Source organism: Bos grunniens, chromosome X (assembly GCF_055505025.1).
Source record: "Bos grunniens cultivar Pamir isolate PY7600 chromosome X, Bosgru_T2T1.0, whole genome shotgun sequence".
Taxonomy (NCBI): domain Eukaryota; kingdom Metazoa; phylum Chordata; class Mammalia; order Artiodactyla; family Bovidae; genus Bos; species Bos grunniens.
This window is the reverse complement of record NC_141194.1, coordinates 69998348-70018412: the sequence shown is the minus strand read 5'-3', so window position 1 is coordinate 70018412 and position 20065 is coordinate 69998348. Positions and strand designations below refer to the sequence as shown.

Below are 20065 nucleotides of genomic sequence, written 5' to 3'. Positions count from 1 at the left end.
TTACTGTTTTGACTCCTTACAGAAAACATTTGCCAATCTCTGGCCTAAATACACATTACCTTCAGTCAACCAGCTTTTTTTATTTTTTATTTTTATTACACACTACAAAATACAATGCATGCTACACAATATGCTGCATAATCTACTAGCAGGGATAGAAGAGCATGACTGAGTTGTTCTTCATCAACCAGGAAAACGTTTTCTTAATCAATGTTCTCCAAACCCTTTGACACATAGGAATGGTTTACTCCAGAGACGCGCCTATCTCTTTCCATCAAATACCACTGATATGGATAATGGGCAACTCTTTTTTCCTTGCCCCCGTTACTGAACCTGTGGATGCACGTGGTGGCCATTCCCGGGATGAACAAGCACATGCCCATAACGGCGATCCCAGGAAGAACCTCGAACCACATCGCGACGCGGTTCCGGAGGCCAAACACTCCCTTCCAGGTCCCTTAAAGGTGACCCGGCTCCAACCAGCTTTTTATTACAAGATGAAAACCATCTCAGAGGGCTGTAGGTATAGTTGGGTTGACCAGTGATCCAATTCATGTTATAAATTAGTATTATCAGCTGTTTCAAGGAACGGAAATTCTATTTTAGGATCTGGTAGCTATTGGCACCCCACTCCAGTACTCTTGCCTGGAAAGCCCTATGGACAGAGAAGCCTGGTGGGCTGCAGTCCATGGGGTCGCAAAGAGTTGGACACGACTGAGCGAGTTCACTTTCATGCATTGGAGAAGAAAACGGCAACCCACTCCAGTGTTCTTGCCTGGAGAATCCCAGGGATGGGGGAGCCTGGTGGGCTGCTGTCTATGGGGTCGCAGAGAGTCGGATACGACTGAAGCAACTTAGCAGCAGCAGCAGCATCTATGATCTGAGAACAAACTAGGGATTCTGGAGATTTTATGGGGGGGCAGATGTGGATGGAGGGTTGAAGAAGGGAATTTTGACTAGTGAAAGGGCAAAATAAGGACATAGAGTGTGAGTGGAGTATTGGAAGAGAAGATTCACTGAAGTATTAAAAATATATTGAGAGATAACTGTACCCAGGTTCTCCTGATGCCATTTGAATCATTTTTGCTTGCTAACTTTAATATTTTCAACATTATGCTTCCTATCTTCAGGCAACTTTAGAAGAAAAAATGCACATTTTAAATTATAGGATTAGTAAAATATCAAACAGCAAAAGCAGGCATATATTAGATTTTTAAAATTCATTTATTTAATTGCAGGCTAATTACTTAACAATATTATAGTGGTTTTTGCCATACACTGACATGAATCAGCCATAGGTGTACATGTGTCCCCCATCCTGAACCCCATTCCCACCTCCCTCCCCATCCCATCCCTCAGTGTTGTCCCGGTGCAATAGCTTTGAGTGTCCTGTTTCAGGCATCGGACTTGGACTGGTGATCTATGTCACATATGGTAATACACGTGTTTCAATGCTGTTCTCACAAATCATCTTACCCTCACCTTCTCCCACAGAGTCCAAAAGTCTGTTCTTTATATCTATGTCTCTTTTGTTGTCTCACATACAAGGTCAACATTACCATCTTTCTAAATTCCATATATATGCATTAATATACTGTATTGGTGTTTTTCTTTCTGACTTACTTAACTCTGTATAATAGGCTCCAGTTTCATCCACTGCATTAGAACTGATTCAAGTGCATTCTTTTTAATAGCTGAGAAATATAATCTAGACATTTATTTGCACAATCTTATAATGGATATAAAGTAATTCCAAGAGTTGCTTAATCCATACTTCTGTGAAAAACAAATTTATAAATTCAAGTAAAATATTTCTGCATAGTTCTTTTTGCTTTTACCCTTATGGAATATGATGTCTAATTTTATGTGTCAATTTGACTAGTCCATGCATGGAGTGAGAAGATAGGATTTCTAGGTGTTTCTGTGAGGGTATTTCTTCTTCTTCTTCTTCTTCTTTTTTTAATAATCCTTCATGGTATTTTTTAAATTTTCTTTTTTCTTTTATTTATTTTTATTTTAATTGGAGGCTAATTACTTTACAATATTGTGATGGGTTTTGCCATACGTTCACATGAATCAGCCATGGGTGTACATGTGTTCCCCATCCTGAGCCTTCCTCCCACCTCCCTCCCCATCCCATCTCTCAGGGTGCACCAGCCCTAAGCACCCTGTCTCATGCATCAAACCTGGACTGGTGATCTATTTCATATAAGATAATATACGTGTTTCAATGCTATTCTCTCAAATCATCCCACCCTCGCCTTCTCCCACAGAGTCCAACAGTATGTTCTTTGCGTCTGTGTCTCTTTTGCTGTCTTGCATATAGAGTCATCGTTACCATCTTTGTAAATTCCATATATATGCATTAATATACTGTACTGGTGTTTTTCTTTCTGACTTACTTCACTCTGTATAATAGGCTCCAGTTTCATCCACCTCATTAGAACTGATTCCTTTTAATAACTGAGTAACATTCCATTGTGTATGTGTACCACAGCTTTCTTATCCATTCATCTGCCGATGGACATCTAGGTTGCTTCCATGTCCTGGCTATTGTAAACAGTGCTGCAATGAGCACTGGGTACACGTGTCTCTTTCAATTCTGGTTTTCTCAGTGTGTATGCCCAGAAGTGGGATTACTGGGTCTTATGGCAGTTCTATTTCCAGCTTTTTAAGGAATCTCCACACTGTTCTCCATAGTGGCTGTACTAGTTTGCATTCCCACCAATGGTGTAAGAGGGTTCCTTTTTCTCCACACCCTCTCCGGCATTTATTGTTTGTAGACTTTTTGATAACAGCCATTCTGACCGGTTCTCTGATAATGAGTGATGTTGAGCAACTTTTCATGTGTTTGTTAGCCATTTGTATGTCTTCTTTGGAGAAATGTCTGTTTAGTTCTTTGGCCCATTTTTTTATTTGGTCACTTATTTTTCTGGAATTGAGCTGCAGGAGTTGCTTGTATATTTTTGAGATTAATTATTTGTCAGTTGTTTTGTTTGCTATTATTTTCTCCCATTCTAAAGGCCGTCTTTTCACCTTGCTTATAGCTTCCTTAGTTATACAAAAGCTTTTAAGTTTATTAGGTCCCATTTGTTTATTTTTGTTTTTATTTCCATTATTCTGGGAGGTGGGTCATAGAGGATCCTGCTGTGATTTATGTCAGAGAGTGTTTTGCCTATGTTTTCCTCTAGGAATTTTATGGTTTCTGGTCTTACATTTAGATCTTTAATCCATTTTGAGCTTATTTTTGTGTATGGTGTTAGAAAATGTTTTAGTTTCATTCTTTCACAAGTGGTTGACCAGTTTTCCCAGCACCACTTGTTAAAGAGATTGTCTTTTCTCCATTGTATATTCTTGCCTCTTTTGTCAAAGATAAGGTGTCCATGTGTGCGTGGTTTTATATGTGGACTTTCTAAAAAGCAGGTATGCAGTAGATTTTTGGAAGGCTTCCTTCTCCCAAGCTTCTAGCTCTCTCCAACTTGGAACACCAGGTACATAAGAGTACGTGTTCCCCATACTTCGCTTGCTGTTCCCAGGATAAGGTACAACTTTTGCAAATTTGCCCCCAAAGCTGTGAAATTCCAAACATGATTTGTTACTCTTTTGTTATTCCACAGCTGTGCACTGTTGTTTCCCTTGTTATGGAAGCTCCTTTATTTTCCTCTTGAGTATTTGTACTCTGCCCTTGACCAAATCCTCCTGCACACAGGCCCATGTATTCATTCACCTTTCAGGCTCTGCAGGCAACTGGTGAGTAGCTAGTATAATTTTTAAGTAATCTATAAAGCTGTAATTAGGCAGACGTCTTTTCTAATGGTGTCTCCCTTTAACTCTAAAGTGTCTCTACTCAGATTGCTATTTCCTTGCTGCAAGGCAATATCTGTCTTTGAAGTAAAGTGAAATGGAAAGAAACACAGACAAAAAGCTCTTGTTCCAGCTCTCTCACTAAATAAGTGTGTAGCCTACTTATCCCTGTCTCCATCCACCCAGGCCTTTTTCCTCCTCTATAAAAAAATTGTTAGATTAGATGATTTCTGAGGCCACTTTCAATTCTAAAAATGTTTCTGAAATCTACTAAATCTTTCAGTTTTTATTTTCCTGCTGTGTCCTCTGGATTGGTTTGGTTTGGAAAGTGTGGGGAGAGGGCAAATTAGCCAAGATGGTATGTTCAGGTTCTCTCACCCTATGTTTTGTAAATTATGACTATGTAACAGCTGAAATCATTTATATCACAGTGCACACACATCACGTGGTATTCACTTGGTCATGAGCTAGTTTGTGCTGTAGGGATATATGAGCTCCACCTATAAAGGGGTGGCAATTACTGCTGCTTCATGGCTGTGTCCATTGGGTTGGCCACAAGAGTAGAGAAATAATGTGTCCACTGATATGGCTACTGTGTCAGCCAGGAGATAATAAATATATCTGCAGTTCCTATGTCTCCTCGAGTCTTCTGCCAGCCTCTTAGCTCCTACCGTGCCTACCCTGGGTTTAGCAAACAGTCAGCCTTATGAGTACAGGTAGATTCTCCTAGTAGCACATAAAGCCCAAGACGTGCATTCCCCATGTTGCACTCCAGTCACCCAGTTTTGGTCACAGTCTCTGCAAATCTGGCCGCAATGTGAAATTTGAATCTTGATGCATAACTCTGCAGTTCTCCCACCCCTGTGAGTTGTTCTTTTTCTTCACTCCTGCAAATTCTCATAGTCCCTTCCTTTCCGATTCAGGATTTATACTCTTTTAGGGATGAAAGCCTCACAAATACCTCTGGATCAGCACATTCTCCCTTCTGCTGTACCATAAGCATTCCTTTAAACCGAAGTATGTGGTTTGCGGGGTTGGGGGGGGGTATTTACCTACTGAGTAACTACAGAAACAAAAGAAGAGATATATAATTAATTCTAATTACAAGTTTTTAAAGGTAGTATAGTACATAGCTATTGAGCTATTTAATAATCTCAGATATGCTGCTTATTTAACTTTTGGAATTGAAAAAAAAAATGTATGATTCTTTTGCCAGTTTTTCTCACTTGCCAAATGTAAATAATATATATTCAACTCTACTTATGAGTGCTCACTTTAGTCAATATAAATGCAATTTAAGAAGTATTCAGTATATATAAATATGTATGCATATGTATATATGCATATAGTAAATGCATTCAACATGTTTGCCAATGACAATAAAATAAATTATTGTTATTGCTGTTAAAAGTATTTTAAAGAGATTGTCTTAATCCTTAATTTGTATATAAGATAGTTCAGATAATTTGGGCCACCTAAAATCATTACTAATTTGGATGATAGAGAGATATCCTTTCATTGGAGAGTCTAGTCAATTTATCAGTACAAACAAAGGGCTTATTTTGAGATCTCAACACATCCTCTCTATGAAAGATGAGAGGAAAACCTTCTTAGACAAATTTTCAATTTTCTCAATATAGGTATCTTTTAGAACTATTAAGGTGTGTAGTTACATTCACCCAAAAACTCCATGACAAATATCTCTTCGACCTGACTTACCTTGAAATATTTCCAGGAAAGACTTCTGTGTGCATGTGTGTGTGCCTGTGTGCATAAGCACACACATGAACACATGTCTGTGTATTTGTTTAAAACCGTCATCCCCCAGTTCAGATGAATGAAAAGACATTACACCTAATAGATGTTAAATACAAATTTGAATGAATTAAAATGACAGTCTTCTTTATGGACAAACTGTTCTTAGTCATTAGTATCTAAGGGAAAAGGGTGGAATTGAAATCAGAATAGGAGGGCAAGAGTAGCTTAATGGGAATAACTAAGAAGGGATAAAAGCTGAAATTTTGCATGGGTGAGGGGGGATGAACTATTTTTTGCATGGTTTTCTGTAGAACTGTCCAGAGCAAAGACACAGGTGTCAACTTCTGAAATCAGACCTGTGACTGAGAAGGAAATGCACCTCAGATATAACGCTTTGTGTGCCTAGGCAAAACTATTGAATTGGCAAAAAAGTTTGTTTGGGTTCTTCCATAAGATGTTATGAAAAAAAAAAAAAACAAAAGAACCTTGTGGCCAACCCAATAAAATTAATGTAAACATTTATTTGGGGGTTATTTGTTTTGTTTTGTTTTTCCCTCCTTATTTCTAATTTTTTAGAATGGAGATGGAGCTCAGAGAAAATACCCTAACTTTACTTTCTTAAAATTTTCTTCTAGTCTCATGATGGCATATTGAGGGAAATGGAATTCTTGTCAAAGTAACTGTAACCATTAGGATATTTTTTCCTTGGATTTCTTAACCTCAACTTTCAGGAATTTACAAAAAGGCCATTACCATGGAATTTACTTGGTTTCTCTTTATAACACAGACATGAAATTTCCCTTTGAGATACTACACTTGAATCCTTGAATTTTATTTTTTTTTAATTCTTTTTTGGTGTCCTTTTCTTTAATTTTTTAATATAAGTGTATTTATTTTAATCAGAGGCTAATTACTTTACATGGAGAAGGCAGTGGAAACCCACTCCAGTATTCTTGCCTGGAAAATCCCATGGATGGAGGAGCCTGGTAGGCTGCCGTCCATGTGGTCATGAAGAGTGGAACAAGAATGAGCGCCTTCACTTTCAACTTTCACCTCCATGCACTGGAGAAGGAAATAGCAACCTATTCCAGTGTTCTTGCCTGGAGAGTCCCAGGGACGGAGGAGCCTGGTGAGCTGCCGTCTATGGGGTTGCACAGATACTTTACAATATTGAAGTGGTTTTGCCTTACACTGACATGGATCCACCATGGGTGTACATGTGGTCCCCATCCTGAACCCCCCTCCCACCTCCCTTCTATCCTATCCCTCTGGGTCATCCCAGTGCAACAGCCCCAAGCACCCTGTCTCATGCATCAAACCTGGACTGGCGATCCTTTTCACATATGATAATATACACATTTCAATGTCATTCTCTCAAATCATAGCACCCTCGCCCTCTCCCACAGAGTCCAAAACACTATTCTATACATCTGTGTCTCTTTTGCTGTCTCGTATACAAGGTTATCATCACCACCTTTCTAAATTTCATATATATGCATGACTATACTGAATTGGTGTTTTTCTTTCTGGCTTACTTCACTCTGTATAATAGGCTTCAGTTTAATCCACCTCATTAGAAATGATTCAAATGTATACTTTTTAATGGCTGAGTAATATTCCATTGTGTATATGTACCAAAGCTTTCTTATCCATTCTACTGCTCATGGATATCTAGGATGCTTCCATGTCCTGGCTATTATAACCAGTGCTGTGATGAACATTGGGGAACACGTGTCTCTTTCAATTCTGGTTTCCTCAGTGTGCATGCCCAGAAGTGGGATTGCTGATTCATATGGCAGTTTTATTTCCTGTTTTTTTAAGGAATCTCCACACTGTTCTCCATAGTGGCTGTACTAGTTTGCATTCCCAACAACAGTGTAAGAGGGAACCCTTTTTCCACACCCTCTCCAGCATTTATTGCTTGTAGACTTTTGAATAGCAGCCATTCTGACTGGCGTGAGATGGTACCTTATTGTGGTTTTGATTTGCATTTCTCTGATAATGAGTGATGTTGAGCATCTTTTCATGTGTTTGTTAGCCATCTGTATGTCTTATTTGGAGAAATGTCTGTTTAGTTCTTTGGCCCATTTTTTGATTAGGTCTTTTATTTTTCTGGAATTGAGCTGCAGGAGTTGTTTGTATATTAATTGTTTGTCATTTGCTTTGTTTGCTATGATTTTCTCCCATTCTGAAGGCGGTCTTTTATCACCCTGTTTATTTAACTTATATGCAGAGTACATCATGAGAAACGCTGGACTGGAAGAAACACAAGCTGGAATCAAGATTGCCGGGAGAAATATCAATAACCTCAGATATGCAGATGACACCAACCTTATGGCAGAAAGTGAAGAGGAACTAAAAAGCCTCTTGATGAAAGTGAAAGTGGAGAGTGAAAAAGTTGGCTTAAAGCTCAACATACAGAAAACGAAGATCATGGCATCCAGTCCCATCACTTCATGGGAAATAGATGGGGAAACAGTGGAAACAGTGTCAGACTTTATTTTTCTGGGCTCCAAAATCACTGCAGATGGTGACTGCAGCCATGAAATTAAAAGACGCTTACTCCCTGGAAGGAAAGTTATGACCAACCTAGATAGCATATTCAAAAGCAAAGACATTACTTTGCCAACAAAGTTCCATCTAATCAAGGCTATTGTTTTTCCAGTGGTCATATATGGAAGTGAGAGTTGGCCTGTGAAGAAAGCTGAGCACCGAAGAATTGATGCTTTTGAACTGTGGTGTTGGAGAAGACACTTGAGAGTCCCTTGGACTGCAAGGAGATGCAATCAGTCCATTCTGAAGGAGATCAGCCCTGGGATTTCCTTGGAAGGAATGATGCTAAAGCTGAAACTCCAGTACTTTGGCCACCTCATGGGAAGAGTTGACTCATTGGAAAAGACTCTGATGCTGGGAGGGATTGGGGGCAAGAGGAGAAGTGGATGACAGAGAATGAGATGGTTGTATGGCATCACTGACTCGATGGATGTGAGTCTGAGTGGACTCCGGGAGTTTGTGATGGACAGGGAGGCTTGGCATGCTGCGATTCATGGGGTCGCAACGAGTCGGACACGACTGAGTGACTGATCTGATCTGATCTAATAGTTTTCTTCGTGGTGCAAAAGCTTTTAAGTTTAATTAGGTCCCATTTTTTTATTTTTGCTTTTATTTCCAACATTCTGGGAAGTGAGTCAAAGAGGATCGTGCTATGATTTATGTTGGAAAGGGTTTTGCCTATGTTTTCCTCTAGGATTTTTATAGTTTCTGGTCTTACGTTTAGATCTTTAACACATTTTGAGTTTAGTTTTGTGTATGGTGTTAGAAAGTGTTCTAGTTTCATTCTTTTACAAGTGGTTGACCAGTTTTCCCAGCACAACTTGTTAAAGAGATTGTCTTTTCTCCATTGTATATTCTTGCCTATTTGTCGAAGATAAAGTGTCCATAGATTCATGGATTTATCCTTGGGCTTTCTATTTTGCTCCATTGATCTATATTTTTGTCTTTGTGCCAGTACCATACTGTCTTGATGAGTGTAGCTTTGTAGTAGAGCCTGAAGTCAGGCAGGTTGATTTCTCCAGTTCCATTCTTCTTTCTCAAGATTGCTTTGGCTAATCGAGGTATTTTGTATTTCCATACAAATTGTGAAATTATTTGTTCTAGTTCTCTGAAAAATACTGTTGCTAGCTTGATAGGGATTGCCTTGAATCTATAGATTGCTTTGGGTAGTATACTCATTTTCACTATATTGATTCTTAAATCCATGAACATGGTATATTTCTCCATCTATTTGTGTCATTTTTTATTTCTTTCGTCAGTGTTTTATAGTTTCCTATATATAAGTCTTTTGTTTCTTTAGGTAGGTATATTCTTAAGTATTTTATTCTTTTCATTGCAATGATGAATGGAATTGTTTCCTTAAGTTTTCTTTCTGTTTTCTCATTGTTAGTGTATAGGAATGCAAGGAATTTCTGGGTGTTAATTTTATATCCTGCAAGTTTACTATATTCATTGATTAGCTCTAGTAATTTTTTGGTGGAGTCTTCAGGGTTTTCTACATAGAGGATCATGTCAACTGCAAACAATGAGAGTTTCACTTCTTTTCCAATCTAGATTCCTTTTATTTATTTTTCTGCTCTGATTGCTGTGGCCAAAACTTTCAAATCTATGTTGAATAGCAGTGGTGATAGTGGACACCCTTGCCTTATTCCTGACTTTAGGGGAAATGCTTTCAAGTTTTCACCGTTGAAGATAATGCTTGCTGTGGGTTTGTCATATATAGCTTTTATTATGTTGAGGTATGTTCCTTCTATTCCTGCTTTCTGGAGCGTTTTTTTTTTTTTTTATCATAAATGGATGTTGAATTTTGTCAAAGGATTTCTCTGCGTCTAACGAGATAATCATATGGTTTCTATCTTTCTATTTTTTAATGTGGTGTATTATGTTGATTGATTTGTGAATATTGAAGAATCCTTGCATCCCTGGGATAAAGCCCACTTGGTCATGATGTATGATCTTTTTAATGTGTTGTTGGATTCTGATTGTTAGAATTTTGTTAAGGATTTCTGCATCTGTGTTCATCAGTGATATTGGCCTGTAGTTTTCTTTTTTGTGACATCTTTGTCAGGTTTTGGTACTAGGGTGATGGTGGCCTCACAGAATGAGTTTGGAATTTTACCTTCCTCTGGAATTTTCTGGAAGAGTTTGAGTAGGATAGGTGTTAGCTCTTCTCTAAATTTTTGGTAGAATTCAGCTGTGAAGCCATCTGGTCCTGGGCTTTTGTTTGCTGGAAGATTTCTAGTTACTGTTTCAATTTCCATGCTTGTGATGGGTCTGTTAAGATTTTCTATTTCTTCATGGTTCAGTTTTGGAAAGTTTTACTCTTCTAACAATTTGTCCATTTCTTCCAAGTTGTCAATTTTATTGTCATATAGTTGCTAATAGTAGTCTCCTATGATCTTTTGTATTTCTGTGTTATCTGTTGTGATTTCTCCATTTTCATTTCTAATTTTGTTGGTTTGATTTTTCTCCCTTTGTTTCTTGATGAGTCTGGCTAATCGTTTGTCCATTTTATTTATCTTCTTGAATAACTAGCTTTTAGCTGTGTTGATTTTTGCTATGGTCTCCTGTTTCTTTTGCATTTATGTCTGCCCTAATTTTTAAGATTTCTTTCCTTATACTAAACCTGGGGTTCTTCATTTCAAGTTGCTTTAGGTGTAGAGTTAGGTTTTTATTTGACTTTTTTCTTCTTTCTTGAGGTATGCCTGTATTTTTATGAACCTTCCCCTTAGCACTGCTTTTACAGTGTCCCATAGGTTTTGGGTTGTTGTGTTTTCATTTTCATTCATTTCTATGCATATTTTAATTTCTTTTTGATTTTTTGGTTGTTCAGCCTCTATATGTTGGAATTTTTAATAGTTTTTCTCATGTAATTGACATCTAATCTTACTGCATTGTGGTCAGAAAAGATGCTTGGAATGATTTCAATTTTTTTTTTTTTTTTTAATTTACAAGGCTATATTTATGGCCCAGGATGTGATCTATCCTGGAGTAGGTTCTATGTGCACTTGAGAAAAAGGTGAAAGTCATTGTTCTGTGGTGAAATATCCTATAGATATCAATTAGGTCTAACTGGTCTATTGTATCATTTAAAGTTTGTGTTTCCTTGTTAATTTTCTATTTAGTTGATCTATCCATAGGTGTTAGTGGGGTATTAAAGTCTCCCACTATTATTGTGTTATTGTAAATTTTCCCTTTCATACTTGTTAGCATTTGCTTTACATATTGTGGTGCTCCTATGTTGGGTGTGTACATATTTATAGTTGTTATATCTTCTTCTTGGACTGATCCTTTGGCCATTATGTAGTGTCCTTCTTTGTCTCTTTTCACAGCCTTTATTTCAAATTCTGTTTTATCTGATATGAGTATTGTAACTCCTTCTTTCCTTTGGTCTCTATTTGCATGGAATACCTTTTACAGCACTTCACTTTCAGTCTGTATGTGTTCCCTGCTTTGAGGTGGGTCTATTGTAGACAACACATATAGAGGTCTGTTTTTTGTATCCACTCCTCCAGTCTTTGTCTTTTGGTAGGGGCATTCAACCCATTTACATTTAAGGTAAGTATTGATAAGTATGATCCAGTTGCCATTTACTTTGTTGTTTTGGGCTCGAGTTTATACACCCTTTTTGTGTTTCCTGTCTAGAGAAGATCCTTTAGCATTTGTTGAAGAGCTGTTTTGGTGGTGCTGAATTCTCTCAGCTTTTGCTTGTCTGTAAAGCTTTTGATTTCTCTTTCATATTTGAATGAGATCCTTGCTGGGTACAGTAATCTGATTTGTGGGTTTTTCTCTTTCATCACTTTAAGTATGTCCTGCCATTCCCTTCTGGCCTGAAGAGATTCTATTGAAAGATCAGCTGTTATCCTTATGGGAATCCCTTTGTGTGTTATTTGTTGTTTTTCCCTTGCTGCTTTTAATATTTGTTCTTTGTGTTTGATCTTTGTTAATTTGATTAATATGTGTCTTGTGGTGTTTCGCCTTGGGTTTATCCTGTTTTGGACTTTCTAGGTTTCTTGTACTTTGTAGGGAGCCACGTTAGGCATTACTGACAAAATGGAGGCATGGCCCTAAACCCCCTCCCTTTGTTCCATAGGCACAGACCCAGAATGAAGGAGTTAGGCTTTGTGATTCTGACTTGTTTTTCCCTTTCCTTGGGCTGAGTTGACTGAAGAGAATATTAAGGTGCTTATTGTTTTTGAGAGGAGCATGAGAAGGCATAAAGCCTTCTGCAGCTGTGCTCAAAGAATAGTTTATAAAGTTAATCTCTGACATTTGTTCAAGGACTTTTACCAAAAAGTGTTCCAGGGTGAGCACACATGCCACAGCTTGAGGCCATGGGAAGGATTGCTATCTGAAGCCCATTTGTGAGAAAAGTTTATGGCAAAGGAGTTTGCTAAATTTAGGGCTTAGGAATAATTAAAATAGAAGCTACAGATTTAAGGATTGCTGTAATGTTAACATATTTTATTATAGCTTATAGAAATTAGGGACTTTAGAGATATTATTAGGTAGAAGCCCTTTCTAAGAAATAGTGAGCTTAGGATACTAGGGGAAAACAGGACTTAGAAAGATAAGAATTAAACTGAGGAATGTGGTATGCAGCCCAGACATTAGCATGAGTTACAGTGTATTCACAAGGACACATGAGAAAAAGTAGATAAGAGAATTGCTGAGGAAGGAACTCCTTTTGAGGGGCAACAATGATTTTTGGAGAAAAATAAATCTGGGTTCATGGGAACTAAAAATATCAAACCTCTGACCTAATGCTTTTGTAAAAGTATAAAAGAGAATCATAAGCTTGAAATAAACAGGCAGTCCAATTAAAATGAGAGGCTGCCTCAGTTTCTCTCACTGACACTGCTCACCCCTTCAGGTTGAATCGCTGGCTGCTGGAGCTGGACTCCGGCAGTACTTTGCTGACTATTTCCTTCCCCATTTTAGGGAAGTTTTCAACTGTTATCTCCTAAAGTATTTTCTCATGGTCTTTCTTTTTGTCTTCTTCTGGGACTCCTATGATTCGAATTTGGGGCGTTTCACATTGTCCCAGAAGTCTCTGAGGTTGTCTTCATTTCTTTTAATTATTTTCTTCTTTTTTCCTCTCTGCTTCATTTATTTCTACCATTCTGCATTCTACCTCACTTATCCTATCTTCTGCCTCTGTTATTCTACTGTTGGTTCTCTCCAGAGTGTTTCTGACCTCATTTATTGCATTATTCATTATTGATTGACTCTTTTTTATTTCTTCTAGGTCCTTGTTAAACCTTTCTTGCATCTTCTCGATCCTTGTCTCCAGGCTGTTTATCTGTAACTCCAATTTGTTTTCAAGATTTTGGATCATTTTCACTATCATTATTTGGAATTCTTTATCAGGTAGATTACTTATCTCTTCTTCTTTTGTTTGTTTTAGTGGGCATTTATCATGTTCCTTTACCTCCTGGGTATTTCTCTGCCTTTTCATTTTGTTTAGATTGCTGAATTTTGGTGGCCTTTCCGTATTCTGGCCATTTTGATTCCTCTTTATTGTGGAGGTTTCTCACTGTGGGTGGGGTTGGATGGGTGGCTTGTCAAGGTTTCCTGGTTAGGGAAGCTTGTGTTGGTGTTCTGTTGGGTGGAGCTGGATTTTTTCTCTCTGGAGTTCAGTGAAGTGTCCAGTAGTGAGTTTTGAAATGTCAATGGGTTTTGTGTGACTTTGGGCAACCTGAATATTGAAGCTCAGGGCTATGTTCCTGTGTTTCTGGAGAATTTGCATGGTATGTCTTGCTCTGGACCTTGTTGGGTCTTGGGTGGTTCTTGGTTTCAGTGTAGGTATGGAGGCTTTTGATGTGCTTTTATTGATTAATGTTCCCTAGAGTCAGGAGTTCTTTGGTATTCTCAGGTTTTGGACTTAAGCCCCCTGCCTCTGGTTTTCAGTCTTATTCTTACAGTAGCGTCAAATCTTCTCCATCTATACAGCACCAATGATAAAACATCTAGGTTATTGACGAAAAGTTTCTCCACAGTGAGGGACACCTGGAGACATTCACAGAGTTACATGGAGAAGAGAAGAGGGAGGAGGGAGATAGAGGTGACCAGGAGGAGAAGAGGGGGAATCAAAAGGGGAGAGAGCAAGCTAACCAGTATTCACTTCCCTATGTGCTCTCCACATTCTGTACCCCTCAGTGATGTTCACAGAGTTACACAGAGAAGAGAAGGGGGAGGAAGGAGACAGAGGTGGCCAGGAGGAGAAAAGTGAAAGTGAAGTCACTCAGTCATGTCCGACTCTTTGCGACCCCATGGACTGTAGCCTATCAGGCTCCTCCATCCATGTGATTTTCCAGGCAAGAGTGCTAGAGTGGATTGGAGGCGAAAGGGGGTAATCAAAAGGAGAGAGACAGATCCAGCCAGTAATCAGTTCCCTAAGTGTTCCCTACAGCCAAGAACACACAAAGAGATTCACAGATTTGGGTAGAGAAGAGAAGGGGGAGGGAGGAGATAGCGGCAACCTGGTGGAGAAAAAGGAGAGTCAAAAGGGAGAGAGTGCAAACAAGCCAGTAATCTGACTCCCAAGTAAAATGGGTACTGAACATTGGGTTTTTAAAGGTACAGAATTGATAACAAATACTAAAAAGCAAATATTAAAAATCTAGAGTAGAGTTTCAATTCTCAAAAATACCATATTAAAAAAAATCACAAATATTATAATATATATATGAAGTTTGCTTTTAAAATAGTCTTTTTTTGCAGGGTAATAGTAGGTTATAAAAATGAAAGTTAAAGGAATAATAGAGGACTTAAAAATTTTTTAAATGATAATAGTAAAAATATATCTAGAAATTTCTCTGGAGCTGTTGCGAACAGTGCAGGGTCAGTTCATTTTGAGATAGTTCCTTGATCTGGCTTATACTTCTTCTCAAAATCTATAGGCCCCTTCCTATGTAGTCAGTCTAACTACAGGGTTTTAATCTGTTTCACCTATCCCTTCCAAAGCGGTTCCCTCTGTTTATTTTAGCTTCTTCTGTTTGCTGGTCTCTTCAGTGTCTAATTTTAGCCCTGACACAAGGGGGCAATGGTGGTCACTTTTTTAGGCTCAATTGTTCAGTTGTTCTGTGGGGAGGGAGGAACACTGCAAACAAATATCGTTGTCGTGGTTGGGGAGTGCTTGCAGTGTTTCAGCCACATTGGGTTTGCCCTCACTCATGGCGTGAGTGCTTTCATGGTCTACACTTCTCAGGCTCTAAGTTCCTCCGCCAGGGACTGTCTGAGGCGGGCCCTGGTTTGCATGCATATCCCAGGTCTAAGTCGCTCAGGTTCAGGTTCTTGGGTACTCCAGAAAGGCACAGACTCAGTTGGGCCTGTGTTTTGTGCCCTTCCCAGGTCCGAGCAGCTCAGGTGACCAGGTGCTTGGCGAGTGCACTCACCCCCAGGTGGGGGCTGCGTCTTATCACCTCCCCTGCCCCAGCTGCTTGGTTTTCTGGGTGTACAATGGGGGCGCCTTCTCGGGTGTGCTATGTGTCTCTTCTGGGGGGCTGATCTCTGGCTGCGACCCTCCCAGCTGATGTCAACCGTCCAGAATCCCAAATATTCTTGTTTAGCACAGAAGCTTGCTTGCAGTTTGGTAGAGGATGCCTCTCTGGGGCCACAGTTGCCCCTTTCTGGCTCTTGCTGCCCCTGCCTGCCTGTCTCTGGCAGGGAATGGGCCAGTCTGAAGCTGGCTAGCTCTGCTCAGTCCTTTGTTCTGTGAGCAGGCCTGGCAGTGTCTTAGGTTAGGCCTTTTCGCTGGATAGTTCTCTCTCTCTCTCTCTTTTTCCTCTCTCTCTTTCCCCTCCCCCCCCCCCCCCCCCCCCCGGCTATCCCACAGTCTGGGTTGCTATCTCAGGTTAATTCCCTCAGATTGCCCTTGGGGCATTCAGGCCCAGTCCTTACCCTAAACAATGCAGCCCATGCCTCCCTGTCCAGCCTCTGCTTACTAGTGGCGGATGTGAGCGTCTGGGGTGCTTTTCAGCTGGGAATAGCCATTAGGCATGTAATCTGTGGATTTTAATTATTTATTTATTTATTTATTTTTCTTCCTGGTTATGTTGCCCTCTGAGAGTCCAAGACTCACCATAGACCCACCAATGAGAGTGTTTCCTGGTGTTTGGAAGCTTCTCTCTTTTCAAGACTCCCTTGCCGGGATGGATCTCCATCCCTACCTCTTTTGTCTCTCTTTTTATCTTTCATATTTTGTCCTACCTCCTTTAAGACAATGGGCTGCCTTTCTGGGTGCCCGATCTCTGACAGCATTCAGTAGTTGTTTCGTGGAATTTGCTCAGCTTTCAAACGTTCTTTCAATGAATTTGTGGGGAAGAAAGTGGTTTCCCCATCCTATTCCTCTACCATCTTCAAAACCTTGAGTTTTAAAGGTTTCAAAATTGATATTTAAAGCACTTACTGGGTTTCCTATTCTGGCCTGAACGCTATATTCTCTGTTAGACAGCTCAGCTGATTGATTGTTCAGAGTTCTCTAATTGCAGCCTTGAGCCTTTGGGAAACAAAATTTAAAGTGTTGCAACTTCTCAAGTTGCAATCAGGTCTCTCTGAGTGCTCAGTTTATTGCCAATTTTAAAATCAAAGAAGAAGAGATTATTTCTGCATTTAAGCTGTCTGCCAAAGTTGAAGAATGTTTAGTGGAGTGCCAGGCTGTGCTTAAGAAAGAGACTAATGTAAATGCAGGTGGTGATGAATGCTATATGGAATAATTTCAAGGGGTTCTACATCAATGACTAAAGTATAATTAAGTTAAACTCATTGTTTTGGAGGAAGCGGTCAAGGTTTCTCTGTTCAGTTCTGAATATTTGGAGTTATATTTCAACATAAGCTGAGTTAAGTTTGCAAACTTCTGTGGCTTAGAAGATAACAGATTTTCATTTGTCTATAAAGCTTATTTCTTTAGATTCATGAAGTAGGTACAGGGTAAGTGAAAAGACATGGGTATGGGAAAAAAAAAAAAAAAAAAACAGCTATTGTATGCTCAGTGCATTGATAAACTAATCCTAATAGGCACAAAATAGTCTAGTATGAGGAAAAATAGGCCTTCTGCCCAATGAAATCATAACTGTCCTTTACCCTTCAAAGGCCCTTTCAAACATTCACTGGGTCCAAAATTTATCAAGCTCTGAGGCCACAGAATTATCTTATTCTGCAATGTCTGTAGTGTTCACTACTTCTTTTCTGGATATACTGCACTTCCTAATTAAATTGTAAGGAAGCTGCTGAAGAACACATAGTCCATAAGAAACTCATTTAGAGCTGACTGATAAGCCAAATGTTTGAACAAAGCAGTTTGGTCTTTGTAACAGGCAAAAAGAAAGAATGAGACTCATTTGGGGAAATTACAAGTGCCAAATATATGACATGTGTTTTAACCAGTGGCCTGCATGCTAGTCTGCACATTTTAAGCTTTGGTGTGTACAGCAGGGATTTTCTTTGCCCACTCTATTAAAAGTGGAGTCAAAATTTCACTTTGAATAGGGCAGGTTGGACCAATAGAATAGGCATGAGCAATCTATATTATCTCTTTATGATGTCATGCATCTTTGGTAAATTTATTATCTGGTAAATTCCCAAGCCTATAACTTTCTTCATCAACAGCTGAATACTAATGAGTTTTAAGTGTCTGGTCTTACATATTAACTTTGACTGTACCACTTACTCTTGTAGGGGATTTTTATTTTAAACCCAAGGAAGTGATGTTATATCCTGTTTTTACCAGTGGTTTATGAATAGCAACCAAAGTTCATTGCTCAGCCAAGTAACCTGGAACAGTAAGATAATTGATTTAGAATTTCTTCCATGTGGCGTCACTGACTTAATTATAAGAAACGGAGTACAAATCATCCTGAAGCTAAGAGGTTTAAAACAATTAAAAGTAAAATATTTCTATACTTATTGCTGTTCAAGGTTGCCCTGTCACCCTAACAATTCTGCAATGATCACACTGATAATAATGCCAGAATACAGAGAAATAAGGAATCTCTGCATCAAAACCTTCATGGGGTAGCAGTGGGGCAGAAAAAGATGGTGCAGGAGTAAGACCGGGAGATCACCTTCCTCCCCACAAACACATCACAAATTCATCTGAATATGAAGCAACTCCTACAGAGCAACTTCTGAATACTAGCAGAAGACCCCCAACTTCCAAAAAGGCAAGCCAATCTTCTTAGAATGAGGTAAAGCAAAAGATAAAAACAAAAAAAGAGTCAAAGGATTTCAAGATGGGGATTTGCACCTGGGGAGGGAGTCTCAAAGGAAGAAAGTTTCTACACACTAGGAAAGCCCCCTATAGGCTGAGCCAGGGAGGACCTTCAGAACTTGAGAGGAGAGTGCAACAGCAGGGGCTCAGAAGGCAAAAGAGAGAAAATTCACCACAGAAATCACTGCAGAACACCCCTTTCCAGCATAGAAGCAACTTGCACATCACTGCCCACAGCAGACAGTGGGGGCAGGGTACCAGGCTCAGGCGTGGGTGTCAGATCCCACAGAGAGGACCAGGATGGGTTGCTGTGAGGATACACTGCTGCTGCTGCTAAGTCTCTCCAGTCGTGTCCGACTCTGTGCGACCCCATAGAAGGCAGCCCACCAGGCTCCCCTGTCCCCGGGATTCTCCAGGCAAGAACACTGGAGTGGGTTGCCATTTCCTTCTCCAATGCATGAAAGTAAAAAGTGAAAGTGAAGTTGCTCAGTCATGTCTGACTCTTCGAGACCCCACGGACTGCAGCATACCAGGCTCCTCCGTCCATGGGATTGTCCAGGCAAGAGTACTGGAGTGGGGTGCCATTACCTTCTCCGAGGATACGCTGAGGGGGCTAATTCAGCTCAGTGGAGGAAGTCCAGAGATAAGACTTTGCACCTCAGAGTGGCAAGAAGTCCTTGTTGCCAGAACACTAACTCCACATGTGCAGACAGTGGCTTAGTGCCCACCAGTGGCCACCAAAAGCATCAAAACCAGTTGGAGCACCAGCTGTGAAATTGGAAGCTACTGTCACTGCCAGAGCAGGGGAAAGTGAGGCAGTGGACAAAAAATCATAGCTGATACTGTCTCAGCCCCAGAGGTGGCAGCTACCACCAGGCTGTGAGCAGGCACAGGTTACTGCCCACACTTTGCTGGGAGCTTAAACAGCTTGGCTCTTTGAAGGGACTCATGATCTGGAGACAATTGCTCTGGGAGAATACATGACCTGCCAGAGACTGTAACAACATCCTGAAGGTTTCTATCTCTGCAGACACTCCCCAGTACATCCCAACTGTGGCTGTTATATTCTCCCTACTCTGTAGCCTGAGTAACAAATGTGCCCTATTAAGCCTCGGTCTTTGCTCCCTCATGTCTGTGCATGGAACAGGGACTTTAGGGGCAACTGTGAGCTTTAGGCAAAGAAGGCAATGGCAACCCACTCCACTACTCTTGCCTGGAAAATCCCATGGACGGAGGAGCCTGGTGGGCTGCAGTCCATGGGGTCGCTAGGAGTCAGACACGACTGAGCGACTTCACTTTTACTTTTCACTTTCATGCATTGGAGAAGGCAATGGCAACCCACTCCAGTGTTCTTGCCTGGAGAATCCCAGGGATAGGGGAGCCTGTTGGGCTCCCGTCTCTGGTGTTGCACAGTCAGACACAACTGAAGCGACTTAGCAGCAGCAGCAGCAGCAGCAGTGAGCTTTAGGAGAAAGGATAAGCTGACATAAGGCCAGACCTGAGGATGAGCTGACCCCACACTGCCCACAACAAATCCAGAGATCTGAGAAATATCAGAGGATTCTGGGGTCAGTTTCATTGGGTATTCTGGGATGTTGAGCGCTGCCTTCACCAAAAGTCTTGGAGTTTTGTCTTCTGTTCTATGTGACTTGTGAGGTCTTGGTTCTAAGACCTCAGGCTTGAACGCTTGAGGTTGGAGACCCAAATCCAGGACTGTGATCCACCAGAGAACTCCTGAAC

At 40.2% G+C, this 20065-nt stretch overlaps 1 pseudogene across 1 annotated transcript; it reads right to left on the bottom strand.

The window, feature by feature from the left end:
* Positions 1–74: 74 nt before the first annotated feature.
* On the bottom strand, positions 75–471 carry LOC147340686 (NADH dehydrogenase [ubiquinone] 1 alpha subcomplex subunit 1 pseudogene; annotated as a pseudogene). The gene has a single exon (XR_015159082.1). The product of XR_015159082.1 is annotated as an NADH dehydrogenase [ubiquinone] 1 alpha subcomplex subunit 1 pseudogene (transcript).
* Positions 472–20065: the final 19594 nt, after the last annotated feature.